General features: G+C 29.5%; 1 long non-coding RNA gene across 1 annotated transcript; it reads left to right on the plus strand.

Annotated features, from left to right (window-relative positions):
• Positions 1-13,668: 13,668 nt before the first annotated feature.
• LOC136084483 (uncharacterized) lies at positions 13,669-18,015 on the plus strand. Its single transcript, XR_010640574.1, has 3 exons — positions 13,669-17,327; positions 17,398-17,466; positions 17,834-18,015. It is a non-coding gene; the product is annotated as an uncharacterized LOC136084483 (long non-coding RNA).
• Positions 18,016-26,540: the final 8,525 nt, after the last annotated feature.

Here is a 26,540-nt window from a genome sequence, read left to right on the forward strand (position 1 = left end):
TTTACCTCCTTAAAACCCAGAAGGCCACTACAGATAAGGAGACTACTAAATTGTGGTTATAACCCTCTCTCAACTCTATAACTCCGAAACATGAACCATGATAATAAGTTGAATTAGAAAAGAGTGTGCAAATAGATACAAAAACAAGATTAGTATGTATAGCTAGATATATTGTGCGAAATGAAGTTGAAGAGCAAGAAGAAGCTAAATTTTGTTATGAAGAATCTGGCGATTATAATGCTAAAATTAATGGTGGAGGTTTAAAAATACCAAATGACAATGTTTGTCAGTGAACCATTTTTTCTTATATTTTGTTTCATGAAATTATTCATAATGTCTGTCGAAAGACACTGTCTGCAATATTTAAATGTTAATACCAGCGTCTTTTAACTTTAATATGGAAAATAAACATGCTATTTCACTTTCAAACAATTTTTTTAAAAAATATGCTAATTTATATGCACCAATGTCATCTAAAGAGTCACAACAAAAGATCTTAAAGCTTTCAAAGTAAACTTATTGTGTGTGTGTTTTTTACTTATGAAAACTCTACAACTCTAAGTTACTTATATTTTCTGTTTGTTTAGTGATTTTGGTAAAAAATTTAGTATTTTAATCTATATCTGAAATATTTTTAAAACTCTGTTACAAATTTTGTTGTTACTAAATATGTTCAATTTATATATAAATTGAACATATTTAGTAAAATATATTTTAATATATGTTACTAAATATGTTCAATTTATAAGTGTTACTAAATATCTATTAAATATATTTTTTTGTATCCTCTGATTGTATGATTTTGTGAAAGTTTTTGCATCTTAGCTGAGGAAATTTTTGTTTTTATAGACAAAGTTTTATAGCCGAGGAATGTTTTTTTATTTTTGTAGGAAGCTTGATATGAATAAATAGGTTTTAATTGTTAAGTAAAATAAATAGATTAGGTATAGTTCACTCACACTAAATCGAAACGCTTTTTTACAAGAAAATGTTCATGCTACACTTTTTCTTAGTAGTTGTTTTTTGTTGGCTCCCACCCCAGGTTTCGATTTACGAGATTACAAGGCCTGTTAGTATAGACGGCCTTGATTCGTAGTCATCCATTTTATGTTTTTCGAATTCGATAAAAAAAAAGTTTTTTATCCTAATCCTCAATGTACACGTAATAAATTTGTTATATATTACTTTAGCATACTTATCTGTAGCTCTAAGTTCTTTTGCTTGAGAAATAAGGAGTTTTCTTTTTTTTTAAATATATTTGTAAAAATAATAGATCAATACATGTGTATATCATGCAACTCTTAAACAGACTTTACAAAAGCTTTCGTAAAAATTGGTTTACGCACTTTCTCTCTTGCACTATCTCTCTCTAATTCTTTCTCTGTTTATCTCTTTATATAAAGAGATAAACAGAGAGAAGGAGAGAGACAGAGATAGTGTGCGAGAGAGAATGCGTAAATGAGTTTATATGTATATATATATTTATATAGTTTTATTAAGTACAATCAAGAACTTTGTCTCACAATACATCGAAATGGCTGAAGTGGTTAGCTTGCAGAGTTTCTGATTCAAAGTGCCATGGTCAAACCTCACCATTTGCACCTTTTTTTTTTTTTTTTTAAAAAATAAAAATTATTTTAGTTATTTTAAAATACAAAATAAAACACTTTTAAAGGCACATGAAGTATAATTTTGACAAAAAAAAATCATATTGTAGTTTTTAAACGTTTTTAGCGGATATCCGACCTTATAGCGGATTATCCGACCTTATATTAAAAATACTTAAAAATAATTTTTGGACATCCGACTTCTTAATTCAGAAATGAGGCTCATTAAATAATAAATAAAATAAAAACAAAAATAAGAAATTATTTATTATTTTCCATTTAAGTAGAGGGGATGAACAAAAAATTTAAATATTTAAAAATAAAAAAGATAATATTATTGCTTGGAGAAATTCGACATCACTAATTATCATTATTCAATGCTTGCATCATTGTTATTGTTTGTAGTAGAAATACTTTTGTGAAATAAATGCATCGTACTAGAAACCCATTGTAAGGCTTGGAAGAACATTATTGAACATTACCAATAATTTTCTCGTATTACGGCGCAAATCAACGGATTTGAACTCCCCATTAAAATCGGTCTTGAAAAACACAATGCCGGGATGGAATTTTCTGAGTTGCAACCAAACACAAGATGATATGGTAAAACTTTCCCCATTAGTTATCTTTTTTATACTGACAAGGCAACCTTTTTCCTCAAGTAAGTAGAAAAAATTTTTGAAGTCTTTTATCTTCAAGTCAAACGCTACAAATGGCTTTATTGGGTTACAGTTTCCCACAAATTGAACCCAATCATATGGAGGCATTATGCTAAAACTCTTCAATTGTTTCTTTATTCTCTCTATAATAGAGTGTGAAGCATCTACTTACATGTGTGCATGCCCACGTATAAGAAATTTATGGTTATTTATTTCTATATTCTCAAAATGGCCTATAATAGCCCAAGAGTAAAATGTAAGCATTGATGAATTGCGGTTTTGCCCCGGACAGTTATCCGACCAGAGTATTAGTTTCTTGACATTTTCCAAAGAAGTACTTAAAGCCCACTTCAGTAAACAAGAGTTTAATTCATTTCCTTCTCGGCCTGCTTTTGTCTCATCCCACATACAGCAACATGTTTTGTTGGATGTATCATCGAAAATAGTGTAGTTGAAGGTCCAGAGTTTCCTCAAATAAAAACTTTGAGAATTATTAAGTAAGGGAGTTGGTAGACATTTTTGAATATCAACCATTAAAACCTTCTGAAAATTGCTATCTTTAGCCAATATTTTGTCAGATTTCTTGAGCTCACATTGCAGTTGAGCTTCTTTTTAGTGATTGTCCTTGTTTGTTTGTGTTTCTTCTTTTTCTGCCTTTGTTTTGGCATTAACCAAGGCTAAACGATAAAAATCACACACATCGCATATGTCGTTGCTTGGGTCTCTGAAGGAGTAGTTAAAATCTTCGTTAAAAGTTCTATAATAAATGTAATGAGATGCGACTTGACTTTCACAAATATTTTTCCCCCTACACTGCACTTTGTACAAATTGAACATGGTATTTAAATTTAAAAAACTTCTCAAGTAGACCTTTTTGTACGTTCTCTACTGTATTGACTTTCTTTGACGGGGAACATTTTAATGTGATTTTTAATACCAATTAAAATTAGCTTTGTAGTTTTATTTAGAGGCACCTTTTTTCATTGTTGATTGGTTAATACAGGTCCTCCTTTAGCCTTCATTTTTTTTATCTAATGCCACAGATACAAATTTATCTCTAATGGATAGAGTGCAGTGACATTTAAGTTCTAAATATAATTTCTATTTCCATTTTTACTTAGTTCTTGTAGCATTGATTTAGTTTCTAATTTTAATTTTACTTGTTTTAAATCAGTTCTTATGAAATTAATTTCAGTTCAGTTTTTCTGATTTCAATCTTTTTAATTCTTATTTCAGTTACTAATTCAGTTCATATTTTACTTCTATCAAATTTTACAGCAATAAGTTGTCCTAACTGCACATTAAAAAAAAAAAAATTAAAGTGTAGTCTTGAAGTATATGAACTTGGAAACTTGCACTAGTTGTATTCATTTAAAAAAAAAAAATTTTAAGCACCTTCCGGGGCCTTAAAAAAAAAACTTACCCCACCCCAGGGTAAGTTGGCGCAAGCTATAAAAAAAATTATTAACGTATTTAGTGAGTAAAAGTTCATAAAAATTATTTAATATTTTTATGAGCTGGTAGCAATTAGTAATTTAAATATGAAGCCAAAACAATACCCCACCTTTGTTCCTGGTAACAAAATCCTCTAAAAAATATTAATAAAAATAAATTCAAAAATACTTTTTTTTGTAAAAAATAAGTTTTTTCAATATTGTTACAAATTAAAATTAAGTTATTTTTTCATAGAACCCAAGATTAAATGGTCAATTAGGAAAGTTCCCTGAGATTTCTGAGACTTTATGATAAAAGACTCTGCAGATAAACGCAATTCGTCAAGTTACCCCTGCTGCCAACTAGACCCGATCTACCCTATCATTATTTCAAGAAATAATGTATTACATAAGTTTCAAGAAAAATATTTAAACAATTTTTTTATTTAGTATTAAACAATCTAAATAAGCACACAAATAGTCATAAAATAGTCATTTAATGATTCAATTGAGTAATAATAAGATTTTTTTTCGAAATTGAAAGAAAATATCTGGTTGAATTATAATTACAAGTTTTTGTTCAGTTTCATAAAAATTCTTATCTCGAATGATTTTTTATTCGATTGCGGCGACCAACAGTTAGAATTCAACAAAGTGAAAAAATCGTTTCTACAAACGCCTGTGATGCTGGGACGGACAGTAAACGCCTGTGATGCTGTGGCGGAAATCTTCAGCCAAAATTGTAATCTTGCTATACTTGCTTTTGTTTTGTTTCCAAAAGAACAGACTGTTACTTGGCAGTGCTTCATCACCGCTTATGTCTACCAATTACCTTGATAGCTGACTTGCAACAGTGAGATTGTCTTAGTTATAAATTTTTCCTCCTTTTGAAAAGATTTTATTTGACATGAACTTAAAGCGTTTTATGGCAGCAGATTCACATTCAGATCCATTTGACTCAGCAGCAGCTTGTAATTCTGGCTCTACTCCACAAACACTTATTATATACATTTTTGCTGCATGGAACAAGGCGCCCATTTCCGATGTAAGGATAAAGATAGCAACTGTTGGATCTAACAAACATGTAGCAGACGGAAGAGGGTTAAACGTATCCGAGTCCGGCTGCAGAACTGATTGAAACCGTTGACGTAGATCTCCAAGAAGATTCGCTGTCAAAGACTTGTTGGTACGATATTCTTGTAGATGGCATTCCAAATTGAGTATAGACGGTAGAACCTGTGAAAGAGACTGGGCATCGGCCTGAAGTATATCTGTTTGTACTGCAAAGGGTTCCAAAAGTGAAATAATGTTTTGAAGTCGATTCCTAAATTTAAGTAAACCATCTGAAATTAAAGTTTACTAATAACAGTTGCCATAACTAATAATTGTCATTGATGTACGTCTCTTTTTTCCATGCTGTTGTGATGTGATTTAAAAGGCAGGATATAGTCTTTCCGTGTTATTAGTAAACCTAATTTAAAGACTATATACCCTGTCTTGTTTTTTAATAGTAATGACTAATGAACTTTTTACAACTTATTAACACTTTCGTTTTTTTTAGTTTAAATAAGGTCAGACGCAATTTTGTTGATTTAATAAATTTCCGAAAATAATTCATGTATACTAATAATATAAATAATAAAACAATATGTACCAATTTCTGTAAGAACTTCATTCACCGATGTCTTTATTTTCAACAGCCGGTCAATAATCTGATATGGACCGTTCCATCTTAAGGTGCAGTCAGCAATCACAGACTTCCCACACTTGTCAATAAGTTTTTCAATTGCCACACTTGATTTCCTAATTTTTAATACAACTTGTCTCGTTTCTAAGATGGTTGCACTATAATGTTCATAAACTGGTTTTATGAGAAGCTGGAGTATGTGAACCATAGAGAGCAGTCGAAGATATGGAATATGATCTGGCACGGATAAATCAGTTTATTCTGACTGAGACTGGATCTCTTCCTCATCAGATTCGTGTTCAAAGTTGTCAGGTTCAAACTCATAAGATTCAGATTCGTCATATTTCTTAGCTGCATACACTTCCTGTAACAGCGAGATGGCTTTAACCATATTAGAATCGTTGCTGAAAAAATCAATATAACTTGGTTTTCTCTAATACCCCACTGGTCAAGACATTTCTTTAAACATTCGGCAAGCATCTCATCCGTGTGGGGATGTTAGAGTTCCATCAAATTTAGGAAAGCATGTGGTGTTTTATCAATGGTGGTGTCATAGAAACAAGCAGATATTCCAAGGAACGATGCTGTGAAATCCTTCTTCGTCCAACCATCAAGACAAATTGTTACTTTGCGTGTACGATTCATCAAGTCTTTCAGTTGTGCAGATTGTAGAAGAAAACGTTCGTTTATCCGTTTGTTTAGTGTTGCAAACCCTGCAATATAAGATCTAAATCAGTTGAAATTTAATGCACATTAGTTAGTGTTGTTTGTTACTATATATTACATTAATGATACTATAAATACAGGTAAACATTTAAAAATTGTTTAGCATTGAATGAATTTAAAACAATAATTTAAAAATTTAGTTTTGTTAATTATTACCTCGCGATTTAAATTTTGGGTCAAGCGTTTTTATCATCTTTCGAAACGACGGCTGATCAAGCAATACCATTGGATAGCTGGTATGAACAATCACTTCAATCACGTGATATTCATTTAATTCCGTTGGCCATGCGGTGATTCGGTTTTCAAAGCACTTTCTTATTGTCTGGGTTTTTGTCTTTCCGCTATTTTGGGAAGATGTAGAATTGGCTTCATCAATTTTACGTTTCAAAAATATTTTTTCTGCATTTCATTTTTTCTTTTCATCCGTGTAAAATTTGTGTGTGTCTTTATGTATTCTCTGAATATGCGCTACCAAGTTACTGGAATTTTCTCCGGCAAGAGTTGCACCATACGCGCTTTCTTTATTTATGTCCTGTACTAGACACGTGGATTTGTCAGTTTTTTCATCGTAAACGAAGAATTTCCATACGGGACTGTCACGTTTCCTACCAGCCAACAACCTTGATAAACTCATTATTCTGTTAGTGATTGATTTGCAACTCTTAAGAATCATTAGATGTTTATTTTATTTTATAACAAAAGATTGAACGCATTGAATTTATACTTAACGTAATGACAAGCACGTGACCAGTTTTGTGGTCCAATGATACATTCTACAACTATTCCAAATATCATCGCTATGGTCAAACATGTGCATCAACTTTAAAGCAAGTATGTAAAATTTGTAAATTAATTGTCAAAAATAAAAAATTATCGTATCAAAATTTTTATATAAATTCAATAATTTTCGTTCGGTAATAACTCCTAATTCTATTCCTATTTTCGTTTTTTGATACTTATATTCAATTCTATTACAGCTTTTGTTCTTCACGTTAACGAAATCAATTATTTTTACTTCTAGTTTTACTTCACGTTAATGAAAATATCACTGATAGAGTGTTAATGAAAAATACTTTGCATACAGTTATTACGGTGTCGCGCACTTCAAATGAATAGCATTTTGTATTTTGACGGCGTTGGTTCTGAGCATTACTCTTAGGCCTGGGTTGTGTAATAAGTTTTTCTTTCACAAGTGAAGCAATTATTGTGCCTTCTGAGTTCAAGCATGGTAAGGGACTCAGAAGCTAGCAAATATGACTGCTCTGTCGACATCATTAATTTTTTCACTACACTTAAGACGGCAACGACGCAGCTCATTCATATCCCTAGATTCTTTTATTCTCCCACCCTTTGTTACATACTGCTCTCCAGATGTCCGTTTCTTTTTTCGAATTACATTTTTCCATTGTTCTGGTTACCTGACACACTTTTCACCCTTTACCTGGAGTTTTTCATTTAGATCCGAAACACATTACCGATCACACAGCGCACCGATACATCTTTTAGACGATCCAAAACCTCTTCTCGGAGATCTGCACACTCTTTATCACAACTTTCAAATCCTATCTTGTCTTCATGAATGTTCAGCAATAAATTCAAAAAGTTATTTCTTCGGCCTTCCTACATGTCTGAATCGCTAGAGCTGTAATTGTTTTCATCGGGTTCATAATTTTTATCATCATCAGTATCATCTTCAGATGACAAAGGATTGAATAAAGCAAATCCATATATTTTCTGAGTACCACTTGTACTCGGTTGAAACATTGTAATATTTTCCATTCGGTTACCTAAATGGTAAAAAAAACAAGGTTAAAATTCAATTTTATAATAAACTAATTATAAAAGTTGTGATTTTTTTTTACTGGTATATATCCCAACGTCCTTTTATATTCAGCTCTGTAGAAAAAGCGGGCAGCATATTAGTTAATTCATTATTATTTACACCATCTGAAATATAAAGATAAAATCTTTCAACGTTAGGGATATACCAAATGTTAAAAGCGAAAAAATTAGATGTTTACACAAAAACATGTAGCACCCCTATCCACAGGAAATATATCTTCACATTTATCTTTATTCAGTTCTGTAGAATAATTTTTTTTACCTCTGTTAGTCATTTTAAAGACTGGATGTTCGAAATTATTAAATATTATTGTCACTTCTATAAAAAATCACTTAATTAGAGTAAAATAAACATCAATAATACTACACAGAGTTGTTTGCTCTTTGGTGCACTTTGACAGATGATGCAGTGTGAACTTAATAACAAGGTAGTAGAATAACGTCCGATGTCCACAGAGAACTTAGAACCTAAAAGTTTTTTTGCGGAGGATAGGGAGAAAACCCCAAGCCTACTATTCTCCCTCCCCTCCTATCCCTCCTCTTAGCAACAACCACTGTTATAATAAAAAAAATGAAGTAAAAAAGAAAATATATATTTATGAAACAAGGACATAATATTATACAATAAATTTTATATTCAGTTATCAAAAAACTCGTCGTTTGTATCTACCGAACACTTATCCCCAGTGAAAAATAAAACCGCGTCCCACATGGGTTCCGCGTGGGTTCCGTGTGGGATTGATGGGATTTACGTGGGACGGATTTTCCCATGTGGTATCCATATGGAAATTTGTCACCTTAAACCCATGTGGGTAATCCCACATGGGTTACATGTGGGAACCATATGGTATTTACACACATGGGAAATCCCACGTGGGTTTCATGTGGGAAAGCAAGTATGTAAAAACCACGAATAATGTTTATCTTTCATTAAAGAAATAAGATTAAGATTTGTGCAAATAGACGTATTATTAGGATAATATAATAGTTATTTGAATATAGATCTTGAGTATATTATCTGCAAACAATTAACTGATGAATGTTCAAATGTTGTCAAAAACCAAGCATGCATGCATGGGACACTACAGTGTCCCACAAAGAAATGCAGGTTTGAAAGTCAAAGAATTCCCAATTTTCTTTGTTAAAAAAGAAAAAAATAGGGTGGTGGTGGTGGGGGAGATAAGTTTCTGTAACTTTTTTTATGCTCCAAAACTTTTAACTTTAGATATAATAAGGTCCTTATGGCTTAAGGAACTTACAAACTACATTGAGAAACAAAAACAGGATATTAACAGAAACTTTTTAATCTTTAATCTGGAGTACCACAGTGTTATTGGGAATAAAGCCTCTGGGTCCAGTTTTCAAAGTAATATAATCTAAAGTAATGTTTAAATAAAATAGTATACTTTAAAATGCATATAGTTATACATATAACTCCTGATTTAGTTATACATATAACTCCTGATATAGTTATACACATAACTCCTGATAGTTAACTATATGTATAACTAGTTATACATATAATTTGTTATAGAAACTTATTTTTTAAGGTTATGCTTAAACAAATTAATACCAATTAATTCAAATTTAAGATTTAGTTAAAGTTCAAGTTAAAGTTCTTATTTATTCATTGTTTTTGTTAATTTTATATTTATTTGTTCAAATTTGTTAATTAGTACTATTTCTTACTACAGTAAGAATGTTTATCATTGTTGAATGTGATTTTATTTGTTAATTTTATTTTCAACATATTTTGACAACACCCTTTACATTTTAAATGATGACAGCTTTACTTTTCTATTGATGTTAAGGTGGTAGTATAGTAATTAAAATTGAAAAATTCATTTTTTCAAAAATACATTTTTTAGCTAATATAACTATTGTAGAGTCGAAATCTTATCTTGCTTTATAATAAAAAAATCAGTTTATACCTCTGAAATTGCTTTTAAATTGTTCAATATCAATTTTTATCCGTAGCAACGCTTTATTTACCAGGTTGCTACGGGTTTTTGCAATCAAAGTTATATATAAACAATAAAAACAGTTTCATGCTAAACTTTTATAATGAAAATTGTTAATCAGCAGTTACTTCTTGTTTATTGACTCGATTTATACGCGAATGAGCACGCTTTATTGCTATTTTATGCTCTTTATAAGTTCACCAATAGTCTATAGTGTAGTATACATCAGTCAATTTTTTAAATATCTTATTTTAATAAAAGTGTAATGGGTCGAACGAAAAGAAAACAATCTTCTAAAAGAGTATACCAAAATAAGAAAAGAAAGTTTTATGGAAACAGACATACAAATGTCTGCAAAAATAATGAAACCGTAGCCATACCTTCAGTTGAAAACATACCATGTTCCTCATCCTACAAGAAGTTGTTCAACAAAGAAGTTGTAAATGAACCTCAACAGATAAATGAAGACTTTAACTTTATTATGAACTTTGGTTTACTTAAAAAATCAATAATGGTCCTTAAATGCCCAGAATGTAACAAGTTAGTAAAATTGCAGTTTGATTCTTCAAAAAGATATGGCCTAAGTATTGGACTAAAAATTTGTTGCAGTGATTGTGAATGGGAAACGATTTTTTTTTCATCTGCTAAAATGGATAAAAAAATTAATTGTGTTGGACGAAAACGCTTTGACATAAACACTCGTACAGTAATTGCATTTCGTGAAATGGGTAAGGGATTTTCAGCAACAGAAACATTTTGTGGAATTATGAACATGAACCCTCCAATGAATAAAAACTGCTATAATGACACATTGCACATAATGTTGGATGTCTATCAAAGTTTGGTTGACAAAAGCATGTCAAATGCAGCAAATGAGTTACTATCAATCAATGAAACATCTAAAGATATTATTTGTGGGTTTGATGGATCATGGCAGAAACGTGGATACACCTCAAACAATGGATTAGTAACAGCTGTTGCTGTAGAAAATGGTAAGTGTGTTGATTACGAAATAGAAACAAAAACTTGTAAGTTGTGTTCTATATGGGAGTTAAAAAAGTACACGCATCATGAAGAATATAATGATTTTCACTCCTTACATTATAAAAAGTGCAAAATCAGTCATACCGGTTCAGCCTCCTCTATGGAATCAAGTGGTACAATAAAAATATTTTTGCGTTCTGAAAAAAAAAAAAATTTGAGATATACAACGTTTCTAGGAGATGGAGATAGCAGTTCATATGTTAATGTCGTTTCTGCAAAACCTTATGGAGATTTTGAAATAAAAAAAGCAGAGTGCATTGGGCATATTCAAAAACGTGTTGGTACTAGATTAAGAAACTTAAAAAAACAAAATAAAGAAACTTTATGTGATGGCAAAAAGTTAGGAGGAGCAGGTCGCTTAACAGAACATGTTATAAATACATTGCAAAATTATTATGGTAAGGCAATAAGGCAAAACGTTGGAAATTTATATGGAATGAAAAAGAGTGTTGCAGCTGTACTTTTTCACTGTTCTGAAAGTTGTGATGGCGAAACGCGTCATCAGTTTTGTTTGCGTACCAAAGATTCTTGGTGCAAATTCCAGTCTGACAAACTGACTGGCAAAATTTCATATAAAGAAAATATTTGTATTCCCGCTGCTGTCTGCAACACCATCAAACCAATATTTATAGACCTTGGTTCCGATAAACTTCTTGAAAAATGTTTGCATGGAAAAACGCAGAATCCCAATGAGTCTTTAAACCAGTTGATATGGAAGCGATGCCCAAAAGATATATTTATTGAAAGAACTGCTCTAAGTATAGGAGTAGCCTCAGCTGTACTAAATTTTAATGAAGGGCAGCAGTTCTTAAATAAATTGTTTAATGAGCTTGGAATGGAATTCGGTGTAAATGCGCAAAATTACTGTTTACGTAAAGACAATAAACGAATCATTAAAGCAGAAAAACAATGTAGTACTAAAGTAAAATCAAGAAGAAAAAAGTTAAGAGCAATAAAAAAAGGTTTTTGTGACCAAAATGAAGAACTGGAAGGTGTAACTTATAAAAGTGGTGAATTTTGAACTATTTTATTCTTCTTTTTTTTTTTAATTGTGTTTTTCTCAAAATCATGTATTTGGGGTTTGCGACGTGGATTTTTTAAAAAACCAATTATCAGATTTACTTGAAATTTGGCACACATACTCACTACATTAGTATCTACAACATACACTAGGATAATTTTTATTGCTTCTCTCGTTCAGTAATTTTTAATCATTTTTTTTCATAAATTACCCCCAAAATGCAAATATTTTTTGATTTTTTTGACCATATCAAAATCTTCTAGTCTATGTTGCAATGCCACATGTAATATATCACCAGCCAAATTTTCAATAAAAAATATATAAGGGTTCTTGAAAAATCTCTGTCACAGTTTACCCCATTTATGGGCCTTCAGCGATAATTATGCTGAAGAAGATTTGTCATAATTTTTTTTTTTTTTTTTTTTTGCTTATTGATGTTATATTACACATTGTAGAATTTTTTTTTATTTGAAAAAGGTGATTTTTTTTTTTTTTCCTAATTACTATACTACCACCTTAAATTTATTACGTTTCAATAACTCAGATTGTATCATAACTGAATTATTGTAAGCTTTGTAGGGGTTTGTTGTATATCAAATGGTGTTTTAAATAAAGTAAAAATAATATATATATATATATATATATATATATATATATATATATATATATATATATATATATATATATATATATATATATATATACACACAACATTAAAAAAATAAAATTGATACAAAATTTAACTTTAAAAATAATAAAAGTAACATTGTGATGATAATAGCATTAGGAAACTAGTATTTATGTATTAATATTATACTATAAATAAATAGTTTTTTAATTCATTTTATAAAATAGAGACTGACAACTGATAATTAAATACAAATATACAAATAAAATACAAGAAATAAATACAAATTATAAAAATCATGTAAACTTCATTTATTATTTCTAAATACTATATTAATGTTAATCTACAAAGTTAAAATCAATTAAGAGCATTGTTATTAGTTCTTTTGCGATTCGCACTTCCACTTCTGTCTCTCAAATTTATAAAATAGGTGGTCAAAGCTTGCTCAATAGGTAGGTTCTCAGCATAACAATGCTTTTTTCTTACACTTTCTAAAGAGAAATATGGCAAATTGATTACTTATTTTACCTAAATCTTAGGATCATCTATGCATAATGATGTCAGATGATGACAGATAAGCAAGCTAATTTCTGAATTAAAATTGTTTTTCCTATGATCCTCTACAGTTTAAAGCAACAAAAGCAAGAAGTTTTTAGACCATATTGATGGTGTAAATACCTCTAAAACCTGCTCATAGCTAGCATAAATTGTTTTACTTTTTTTTTTAATTCAATTTTTTAATTGACATTATTTTGGTCTCAATATTCCCTCCCATTGTTAATTATTGTTAAACTCACACTGCCCCTCTGTCTACTGGCATCATTATCCCATAGCCTAAATACTATATATATATATATATATATATATATATATATATATATATATATATATATATATATATATATATATATATATATATATATATATATATATATATATATATATATATATATATATATATATATATATATAGATATATATATAATTTTTACTTTATTTACAACACCATTTGATATACAACAAATTCTTACAAAGCTTACAATAATTCAGTAAAATCCAATCTGAGTTATTGAAACGTAATAAATTTAACATCAATAGAAAAGTAAAACTGTCATCATTTAAAATGTAAAGGGTGTTGTCAAAATATGTTGAAAGTAAAATTAAGTTACTAATAAAATCACGTTCAACAATGATAAATATTCTTACTGTAGTAAGAATTAGTACTAGTTAACAAATTTGAACAAATAAATATAAAATAGTGAAAAAACAATGAACAAATAAGAACTTGAACTTGAACTAAATCTTGAATTTGAATTAATTGGTACTAATTTGTTCAAGCATAACCTTAAAAAATAAGTTTATATAATAAATTTTATGTATAACTAGTTATACATATAGTTAACTATCAGGAGTTATATGTATAACTGCATGCATTTTAAAGCATTTTATTTAATTTATATATTACTTTAGATCATATTACTTTGAATACTGGACCCAGCGACTTTATTCCCAATTACACTGTGGCACTCCAGATTAAAAATTGAAAAGTTTCTGTTAATATCCTGTTTTTGTTCCTTGATGTAGTTTGTAAGTCCCTTAAGTCATAAGGACCTTATTATATCTAAAGTTAAAAGTTTTGGAGCATAAAAAAAGTTACAGAAACTTATCTCCCCCCTATTTTAATTTTTTTTTTTTTTTAAAGAAAATTTGACTTTCAAACCAGCATTTCTTTGTGGGACACTGCAGTGTCCCATGCATGCATGCTTGGTTTTTGACAACATTTGAACTTGCATCAGTCAATTGTTTGCAGATAATATACTCAAGAACTATATTCAAATATCATATGAACATGTTAGTGAATGTTCATATGATATTTGAACATCACAAATTTAATAATATTGTTGTGATATGTTATATAAATAATACCATAATAAATTATGATATGAAAATAAGATAGGATATAAAGGCAATGATCAAAGAATAAATTTACTTATAGAAATTTAGATTTTTGTTTATTAGTTTCAGAATATTATATTATGTGTGACCGCGGATGTCAAGGCCTGTTATTATTCTATAATAACAGGCCTTGACATCGTGCAACAAATTTGTTAATCTGAAGGCCAATTCCTAATACTGTGTTTACATTTTCATCTTTTAACATTAGACAAAAGTTTGTGTTCGCGCTTTTTTAATAAATCTTTAAAATTTGATTGGTTTATAAATTAGATAGCGCAACTTCAAGTCGATAACGTTGTAAGTTTCAAGGCGTTAACATTGTAAGGTAATAATATTGTCAAACTAACTATTAGTTTTTTTAAATGCCTTAAAAATGCCTTTGAAATGCTGTGTATCTCTTTGCAAGTCGAACTATCTCAACTACAACAAAAATATCAATTTATACAACTACAACTACAATATCAATTACAACTACAACGAAGTTTATATGATTGTTTGTGTATTGACTACAAGTTGCCAAGTATAAGGACTTTAACACGATTGACTTCAAAAATAAGCTCAATGGAGGACCTAAGTTTCATAAATAGTATTTTTATGAATTTAAATCCATTAAAAAGAATTTCCATACTACTAATTGATGAGGTCTATGTCAAAGCTTTATTACTTTACCCAAGAGGTGCTTTGTTTGGTCAAGCAGTAAACTACCCTGAAAAGTTAGCTAAAACAATTTTATCATTTATGATTAAATGTCTTTTTGGAGGTCCAGAATTTATATGTAGAGCTCAACCTGTTGCAAATCTTTCCTCTGAATTTCAGTTTGCTCAATGTCAACAAATTGTCTATACAATAAATAATATTGAAAATAGTAAGACACTGGTAATAATTACTGATGGTAACCGTGTAAATCAAAGATTTTTTGGAATGTTTAAAACAGTTGATAGTAAACCATGGTTAACAACATCAGGTATATATTTATTGTATGATTATGTGCATCTACTAAAATCTATATGAAACAATTGGTTGACAAAAAAGACTGGGGAACTTCAACTTTTGAACAATAAAGAACTGGCTTTGGCTAAGTGGAGTGATTTAGAAACTATATATAAAACCGAGTGCAATAGTCTTTTTAAACTCTCTTAACTTACAGCTAAATCAGTTTATCCAAAACCAATAGAGAGACAATCTGTAAAGTTTTGTTTGTCTGTTTTTTGCAAAGAAACAGTAGCTGCATTAAGAACGCATCAAGAGATCGAAAATAAAGCATTTGAAGGTACTGCTGTATTTATTGAAAAATAATTTTTTTTCGAATGTTGTTAATGTCAAAGCACCTGGTGCTGGCATTCGGTTTAGAAATGAATTATGCGAAGAAATCCACTCAGTTGGTGATCAACAGTTACAACTGCTACGAGATATTGCTGAACTGTCAAATTTTATGAAACCTACAGGTAAGCGTGTAAAACAGCTTACGCTAGATACTAGCAATGCAATAGCGTATTTATGTTATGGCTTTATTGATCTTGTAGAAACTTTGTTGAGTAATGGAGCAAAGTATGTCTTATTAGGTTGGTTTTCAACAAATCCACTTAAAAAAGCTTTTTCTAAGCTTTGACAGGGATCTGGAGGTACTTACTTTATAAACGCTAAATCTGTAATTGAAAAAATTAATATTCAACTTACTAAGTTGATATTACAACTTGACATTCCTGTTGATGGTATCGATGGTCATACTTGTGACATATGTTTTAGAGATATTTCTACTGATGAAAAAGAACTTCTGGATAATATACATGATCTTGAAAGCTCAGTTAATAAATCTACATTAGTGGCTATAGTTTACATAGCTGGCTATGTGCAAAAAAGCGAAATAAAAATTTATGATGATTCTACCAATTATTATTATAAATATGGAAGTTATCTGTATAGCCTAAACAGAGGCGGGCTTGAAATTCCTTCTGATGCTCTTTTCTAATGGTCAATATTTTGCTTTTTTTTTTCAAGGTGCTACTGACCCTTTATACAGAACATTTTGTGTTACTCAGTTTTAGTTCATTGCTGCTAAATATTAATTTAAAATCACAAAAAAACAATGCAGAGTATATTCTAATATTCTGCTAAAGAATTACTCACTAATTACCACTCCCAAAATACTAAAGCTATCATAATTTATGTGAAAATTAGTTTTGTAATTAATTATGCTATTTACTTGTTATGTTTTTTATTTTCTCATTAGCCTATATGTCTTTCAATATGTTTGGATTTGTAAATATTTACCCTGTTGAGATATATTGATAAAACTTTTTTTTTGCTTGAATCAACTTTTGTTGGTGTTTTTTATTGTTGGTGATTTTTATTGTTACCATTTTTAGCAAAAAAAAAATTAAAAATACAGTTATCTTTTTAATATATAGATATATACTTTGTTATGGTTCTGCTTGTTATTGATACTATTTAATATTACATAAATATTCTTAATGAAATTTGAAATACGAAAAATATGATTATCTTTTAACAACTTTTTGGTTTTCTTTTTATATTTCCGTCTTTACTTAAGATTATTATTAGAAAACATAGACTGCCATTACACCCTATCTAATATAAAAATATATCAATATAAGTAAAAGTGAAAGTTTAATCGGCCTTCAGTTTTTACGGCATTTCGCGATGTCAAGGCCTGTTATTATAGAAGGCCGTGTGTGTGACGAAAAAGTAAAGATACTTTTGCATCCAGTGGCTATTGCACCCAACGTCTACATCATTGAAAAAGTAGGTTTTTACATTTTTGTTTTTGTTTTTTTGTTTAACTACTTATCCTAATTGATCACTTTTTTTTCAGGATTCTCCTCATGGGTTCAAGCTCATTACGCATAATATGTGTTCAATTACCCATAATACGTTTGTCATTGTAAGTAATAAATTAGGAAATAATTATTTGTGAAATATTGTAGTCATTAATGACTTCAACCTGGCTAATAATTAAAATTGCTCGACTAATAAGGTTCCTTATTAAAATTGCTCTCTTTCTCTCTCTCTCTCTCTCTCTCTCTCTCTCTCTCTCTCTCTCTCTCTCTCTCTCTCTGTCTCTCTCTGTCTCTCTCTGTCTCTCTCTCTCTCTCTCTCTCTCTCTCTCCCTCTCTCTCTCTCTCTCTCTCTCTCTCTCTCTATATATATATATATATATATATATATATATATATATATATATATATATATATATATATATATATATATATATGTATTTATATATATTTGTATTTATATTTTTTTTTTAGAAAATGTTTGAAGAAAGTTAGAAGATACTAAAAACCTTGGTATTATGCAAGCCGAAGCGATTTAATTAATTCAATCACAAAAAACGGCGTGTAAATCGCAAAAGAAAAAATAATTTTTTTAATATTCATCTTGGATGTATTGATTAATGGCATTTATTTTAAAATAAATTCATTTTGCAACACGTTTTTTAATTTTATAAAATTTCGTCATAATAGTTTATGGTAAATCCCACATAGGTTATAGGTGAAAAACATCACATGTAAAAGATCAAAAATGCTACACATTTTGAATACCAAATGGGATAAAGTAGCAATTACCAGATTAAGTTAAGCCTCTCTGAAAGCTTCGATAATTAATTTTAAATTACTATTTAAGTAATTTTTAAATTAAAAGAATTTTAAAAATTATCATAGAAGCATTCGGACTTTCATTTGTCTAGTATTGACTACTTTTATACCATTTGGATTAAAATATGTGGCATTTAAGATCTATAACATGTAGTATTTTCCACCTATATCCCATGTAGGATTTACCACATAAAACCCATGTGGGATTTACCATATGAAACCCACATGGGACAAAATAATAATCCCCATATGGGTTACATATGGTAAAAACCTACGCGTATCCCATATGGGATTTACCATATGGAATCCATGTGGGATTTACCATATGAAACCCACATGGGACAAAATAATAATCCCCACATGGGTTACATATGGAAAAAATCCACGCGTATCCCATGTGCGCTTTTTCACTGGGTCACTTGGATCTTCAGATGACTCATTATTTGATTCATCGGACAAGTTACAATTTCTTATTGGAACTGGATCAATCAAATTCAAAACCTCTACTGGAAATTTTTTGCTTCTTTTTCTAGGCAGTTCTCTACGTGAATTGATAGCAGGGTCAGAGGTTATTGATGGCATATTCAGCAAATCCATATTTGTAGAAATATATGACTTTTTCCTATGAAGATGTTCTTGAAATCTCCTACAATCTTTATTTCGCGCTTCTTGAGGTTCTTCTGAGAGCTGGCCAATTGGAAGAATAGACGACTTTATAACTTCCGTGCTATGCATTAAAATTTTATGCACTGTAACAGGCATGTAATACCACGAATATAAATGTAAATATAAAGTCCTTGTTTCAGAACAAAGTTTTTCAAATTGACACAATCAATGTCATGGCCAGAAGATAGCGTTCTTAATAAAACACTAAATTTTATACACTATAAATCTTTGTTTATAGGTATTGCGGCCAGAACTTCCGCCACATCCCCATTTGCTTATTAATGTAACCGACAAATTAGAGGATGCATTTTTGGGAAATTGACTTAGTGTTTCAATTAAACGTTCAGTTGTTTTATTCAATGTGGCTTACACCTCGTGTTTCTGAGATGGTAACACAACCTTTTCGATTTACATAAACTATAGTAAGACAGAAACACTTCATGCCCTGCTTTCATCGACCACTTTCTTGTTTATAAGAGTGACTAGTACACTTGGAATCTACATATTAAGCAAGTGCCTCATCGCTACTCAACTGCCTGCTACCACAAAAAACATCAGCAGATTTTCTTCGCTCTAAGGTTTCTGTACTTTTTCTAATAGAAGTAGCTACGTTTCTTTGGCCCGACAAACAATGTGCTATTTCAGCAGCTGTTGTTAATTCATTGGCACTTCGCGATTGCAATAAGTCTTCAACTCTACGTCTTTTGGTTTTTAAAGATGAGTCTTCAAAGTTTTTCTTTGACCGACCTTGAGGCCGACTTCCTTAAGATGTTGTGGAAGCACAGGACCGATGAAAACTTATTTTAAATTCTAAATTATTGCCCTCTAACCAACTTTTATTTTAATTTTAAAAAATGATCCATATTTCTATTCGCTGCATTCCACTTTTGCGCATATTTAGCGTTTATGCTTGCCATTTTTAACTGCATTTTTTTTTAGAATCACTAGTAACATCTTCTTTAGTATAGTTTTTCAAAATAAAGTCACACAAAAGAGAATTTTATTCTTTCTTTTTATGCTTTTTTCATTCTTAAAATAACTCCAATTTTGTAATAGAATACACTCGGTCTGAAAAAAATTAATTTAAAAATGAAACGGGCAGACGCAGGCTGCCAAATTTTTATATTTAGACGTCTTATTGTTGTGGTTGTAGTATATAAAAAAAATCAGCCTGGATATATTTGGATAAAATTAGTTGCACGCTTTGAAAGTTAAAAAACGAAAAAGAAATTGCTATTTTAACATAGTTTTTTTAAATTTACAAAATATCATTCATTCCAATTATTTTAAATAAGTTTTCGATAAAATACAAAGTACATAACCTCTAATGTAAAATTCATCACAGCAGAGTTCATTGTTATTCACAATAAATTAGTTATACATTATTGCTATACAGCAAAATTGCAGCTATTTTTTTTACAAAATTATGTTTATCTTTAAGTGACACTTAAGCGCTAATGATTTAACACTTAAAAACGCGTGCACTAATTAATACTTTGAAATTTTCTCTAAGGAGTATTTAGTAATATCATGGGAATATCTACTAATTGATTCCTTGAATTGACTTCTGTCCAGCTAGATTGTATGAGTCGATTCACTGTGTAGCAGATCTATTTTATGTCAATCGGAAGGTTTCATCCCATTGATTCATTCATCGTCCAAAATTTTGTTGACACATATTGTCCCTCAACTAAATTGATACCATTTTGTTAAGGGGCACATTGGTGGTACTGTATTTCAAGTGCCTCACGAAATTTCCTATCAAAATTTTTAGCATCAACTTTTAGAGTTCTGCAACTGTCCCAGTTAATTTGTTGTGTACTCATGTGTGTGGCTAATGCAGATCGTTCTTTTTTACTTCCTATTGTACTGTTTTTGTGGATTGCATGCATGTTTTAGTTTGCATTTTTGTTTCACCTATATACTTTTTGCTGCAATGACATTTAATAAGGTAGACTCCTTGGTGGCTGTTCATTTGTAGTTTGGATTTATTTCTTGATGTTGATATTGCCTCTAGGTTCAGGTTTGATTTGAAGACCGTTTTATATCTTGCCTTCCTAAACACCTTACGTAATTTCGGAGACAATATTAGTACCCAAGTATTTAGTACAAGGTAATGAAATCTTCGGATACGTACTGCTGATGTTTTCAATGTTTTTAGTAGCCACTAGTTATTTTTTGTTCATTCGTTTTATTTCTTTTATAATTTTTATGAGATTGGACTGTTTGTCGCCATTTTCGACAAATACTTAAATAAGAAATTTTAGTTCATTTTCTATATTTTTCTGACTGCAAACGTAAATTGCTCCATCTACGAAACCTTTGAATATTCGTCTACACAGCATTTGTTGTCTAAGCACCGAAATCTTCAAGACATTACAGTCAGTCCTGAATTGTAACCTCACTAAGAGAGAACTTGAGTATCAATTTTGAATAGACTGCAACGCTCGTAATGACAAACTTTGTATTATTGACCCTAATGCACTTTTTCACTAGGGTATCCAAAATAAAGCAATCTTCAAGATCCATATATATATCAAGATCCATATGTATTAGCTTACCAACATTTTGCACCACTAATATATGTTCTTTATTTTTTATTTCAAATCACCTCCCCGAAGCTATAAAGGCCACTAGAGATGAGGAGGCTACTTTAGTTGTGGTTACAACCCCTATCTCAACTCTATAACTCCGAAACACGAATCTTGACGAACAAGCCAATTACGTTGAGAAACAAATTGAGCGCGGTATTGCTAGGGACGGTCGCATTAAAAAAAAACTCTTGGTAACAAAATCAAGATTCTTAATCAATTTCTCACAGTTGCCAACATTGATATAGTCAGTCTAAACAAAACATGGCTAAGGTCTAATGGTAAGCAAATTAATTTTTACTATATCAGTAGTAACAGTGACCAATAACCATTTTTTTAAATGTTAAGGTGCTCCGAAAAGACCCATCGGTCTTATCACAAAGCACCGCAAACCTCTTAGTACTTGGCCGAAGCTTTAAGGATTGCGCCATGGCTGTTAAAAATAACAGTCTAATTGAATTAAATGACATTTTTGGAATTTAAGATTAAAATAGGATGCTTTGTGTAACCTTAATTTAAATTAATGAAGCAAAGTAAAAATTTAAAAAAATTACATGTGTATTTTTTACCTCTTATTATTTGAAAATTATCATTTCGAAAGTAAAATTTCAAATTGTTTTCAAAAATGAAACACCCTATGTAGCACCGTACAATATGAAACTTTACCATTTATCCTATGGTTTGAAGAAGAATGTTTCTATATCATTGAGGTTTTGTTAAAAAAAACATGGCAACATCAAAGAGACATTACTAAGTTTAATATAAAATAAAAGCAAATTTTGAAACAAAAAAATTTTTTTAATAAATTGAAAATTTAATACATCAAAAAAAGTATTAACAATTTTTATCTTACATTTTTTACATATCTATAAATATACATATACGTATATAAATTTATATTAGCAAACAACTAAATAATAATTAAACCAAATATGAATTAATAAAATCATTTTTCACTTTTTTTTAATAAAAGAAAGAAACTTTTTTATAAAATTTAGATATCACTTTAAAAATTTATTTTAATATTTAATATAGAGTTATCATAGATATATAATAAAAAAGTGATTGATTGGGTTCAAGCAAGATGTTATATCTTCAAGCTACAGTGAGAATTTTGTGCTTTTCCAAAAAATGTGCATTTTGTTAAAACAGCAGAAATCCACTCAACGATGATTCAACCAACATTATATATTCAACAAAAATGTATTCAACGAAATTCGGAAACATCTTGAAACAGTAATTGATTCTTTCATATCAATTATTCCCACAAGGATCGCATAACTTTTCTTGAACGCAAACCTTTTACTTACAAATAAATAAGTAAATTCGTTTGCGATGAATGATGGTGGTTACCAAATGTGAAACCTGGATTTGTCGTAACTTATACTTTTGTTAAACCATTGCGTGTACGTTTACGGCGAACTGCTATGAATAAACACAAAGCAACAACAAACAAAAGAAACGTTCCACATACTGTTGGTAAGAGTATAACTAACATATTGTTTGAATTTGTTGGTTTTTCCTGGCATTGTCCATTGTATTGCATTATGTAGCGTATAGGACAATGACATATGTACCCACCTATATTGTTTGAGCATATTGCAGATGGATGACAGTAGCCAGGAGAGTTTTGACATTCGTCTAAATCTTCAATAAAAGTACTATTCAACACTAAACCAGTCGTAAGATTTTTATTCTGAAGAAGTTGGATTCCAATGTCAATAGCTTTTGATAAACGTTGGGTTGAAATTTTGTTACTAGTGGGGAAGTCCATTATATAGGTAACGTAGTAATAACTTGAAAACGTAAAACTTAAGCATCTCAGATTTAATAGTAAAATACTTGGATCAGATGCAGATATAGTGTTGTTTAGGTTGGTTTTAAATACGTCGCACGTTTCTTTAAACAAGTCAGTCGAGTTATCAAGTAGAAGATACACTATATTTATTGATGAAGTCGATGAAATAGTTAAATTCTCTACTTTGAAATATTGAACTCCAGTTTTTGCTTTAAAACCACTTGTAGAAAAATCACAGTTAACACCCGTCCAACCATTTGCACAGTCGCACTTATAATTTGTATCTCTTGGAATAAGATTTGTACACGTTGCACCATTAAAACATGGGTTTGTATCGCAGGCTAGTTTTTCTGTTGGTTGATACGTTACAACCACAGGAGTAGGAGTTTCTAATGGTGTTATAGTTCCAGCGATTGCAACTGTCGGTTGGATTGTTATTGAAGATTTTGAAGGCCTAATCGATGAACTTTGAGAAGTTGAAAATCCAAAGGCATTTATCACAAGAAGACAATATAATATAACCATTCTAAAATAATAAATTATATTTGTTATAAAAAATTAAATTATATTTATTATATAAATATATCATGGAAAACACTATATTGAAAAACTAAAATGAAAACTCTTATATTTAAATTGTTATATTATTTTGTTATATTATATTATCTTATATTTAAATTGTTATATTATATGTATGTATTATAATATTATTTATTTGTATATAGTTGTTGTATAATTTTTGCATAAAAATATTTTAAATTTTTTTTATAAATTTATTGCATATAACTATTATATTTAAAACTATTGGTTTTTTAATGATTCAATTGAAATAATCGATTCCTGTAATCGATACCTGTAATCGATACCTGTAATCTATACCTGGTACTTTGAATTGATGTTGAATATTTCGCTTCTCTACCAACAACAATCGATTTTATATTCAGTTTTGATTTTTAAACTATTTATTTTAAATCTTTTCAATAAATATTAGAATTGTTCCGGAATAATCATTTTTATGATAAACAGTTGATGTAAACTCCGGTAGTACTTTGGTAATTAGCATTAAAATAAATTTCCGAAACAATAATTTAATTAATAATTAAATATATTTAATTAGTAAAATCTAATTAAAAACTTTTTAAAAAATTTGAAGTTATTAGGGCAATTAATTGAATTATAATAGTTGTGAATGAATGCAACTAGAGATACTTTTATAATTAAGAATTTATCAGTAGAGATTTTTCAAAATTATGATAATCATTATAAAAATAACAACTCTGGTTTAATGTTCGTAATCTTAAATCGTTATCCGCCCCTTTATCTAAATTAAAAAAATTTAAAAGCATGAAATTATAAACTTTTAGGAAAAAGAGAATAAAAGGTATGGGTAATAGTGCAGGGTGGCACTAACTATTACCCATGGTTAGTGCAGGGTGGCAGGTAAGATAAGACTAGAAATAGAAATCGAATAGAAAAGAAAAAAAGTCGATAGAAAAGGATTGCAATAGAATAAAAAGTCAATTTTTTTTTTAAATAGCCAAATAGCAGTAAATCGACTTTCGTATTTCAATTAGGAATTGTTTCGGCATTTATGAGTTCAAAAATTTATGTTATTTATTAAATCAAAAATCATAGAAAAAGTTATTTGTTTACAATTTAAACCTATTAATTGGTTTTCCAGTCATACGTGATATTATATTTGTTTAGATTGTAAATATTTAAAGCAGTGTTCTTGTATTGAGCTATAATAAATTTGCACGTGTAAAATACGATTATTATATGTATACTTTTGATAAGTATTTACAATATCAACAGTTCTACAAGACTAGACACCACTAGACAGGACCTAAATATAATATGGAAACCTAAATAAAGCTGGGAACCTAAATATAGGGAAATACAGGATTTTAAGTACAAATAAAAACTGTACAATACGATATAGCTCAAAGTAGCACTAACATGCTCCTATTAAATTAGGATGTTCTTATTTTGATTATCTGCAATCTATGAGATAAATACTTTAAAACATAATGAATTTTACCACATTTGTAGTGTTGGATGCTATTAATAACATCCACCATTACTAATACTACAACACCTTATACAACAACAACAATAACTAAAATTTTTTAACCTCTCGACATAATACCGTATGTGCATTAAATTAAGAGGTTTTCATGTGTTTTTTCACCGATCACATCAATTTTTTTTTTAATTCGTTCTAGATCATATTTAGAATTGATATGCAAATAAGAGTAGAATCTTTAAAGATACCCGATAAAGTAAATAAATTAATTCTAAAACTACATAACAAAGCCCTAGTTTCTAACCCATCTTCTTAACCTATTCAATTTTTTAAATATTTTAGAATTATGAAAATTCTATAGATTAACGGCTTTTCTGTTCGATTTTTTGATAGCTTCTAGTGCGGAATTTTTTTTGAGTATGTAAAACATATTCTTTTTTTTTTGATTTATGATTCTAAAGCGTTTTTAATTTTATCTTCTTAAATTTTGTAAAATTTGGTTCAATCTTAAAATAATTAAAAGTATTTTCTTCAAAATAATCAAAATAATTTCCTCAAAATCACGTTAAGCCTGTTCAACAGGCTTAACGTTACCCATTTTATGATTCCGGACACTTAATTTTTTATTTATTTTCAAAGTCGTATCGGCAATTGCTGTTTTTATAGATATAAAATGCGTATCAGATATTATGCATACCAGATATACTTTTTTATCTTCGGCAAAAGCTTTCCTTTTATTTATCGTGAAAAATCTTCAATATTAGCTCTAAAATAGTTTAAAAGTTCGGGTTTTTCTTGAAAGGTCGTATTAAAATTTTTAGGTGTTTCATGGTGAATAATTCATCGCAGAGTAAATGAACTTGGTTTAAACAAAACAGGTTGTTTTAGCATCATTGACCCGGAAATAAGCAGAATTATACGTAAATACATTTCTCGCCACGTTGCGCAACTAGGAGGCCTTTATAATCTGGTTATTTTAGATTGAAAGGGTATAATAAACAAAGAAGAAGAACCCGTAATAATTGTAACCATAATTTAGTTGCTAATGAAAAAACCCTTTTCCAGCTAATTTTTTATCAGTAGCATAAAAGTAGTCTATAACTAAGCATTTATCTAACATTGATATTTTTGGTGATCCGAACCCAATAAAGGAGGTTTTTCATGCAATACCTCCTTAATTTTTTCCCTCATTACTTATCAGGTTCGTTAATAATTAAAATTCCATTTGCAATAACAGAATCTTTTTTTGGAAGTGTTCTTCATCTTTTTCTTTAGGTG

This window comes from Hydra vulgaris, chromosome 09 (assembly GCF_038396675.1).
Source record: "Hydra vulgaris chromosome 09, alternate assembly HydraT2T_AEP".
In the NCBI taxonomy this organism is placed as follows: Eukaryota; Metazoa; Cnidaria; class Hydrozoa; order Anthoathecata; family Hydridae; genus Hydra; species Hydra vulgaris.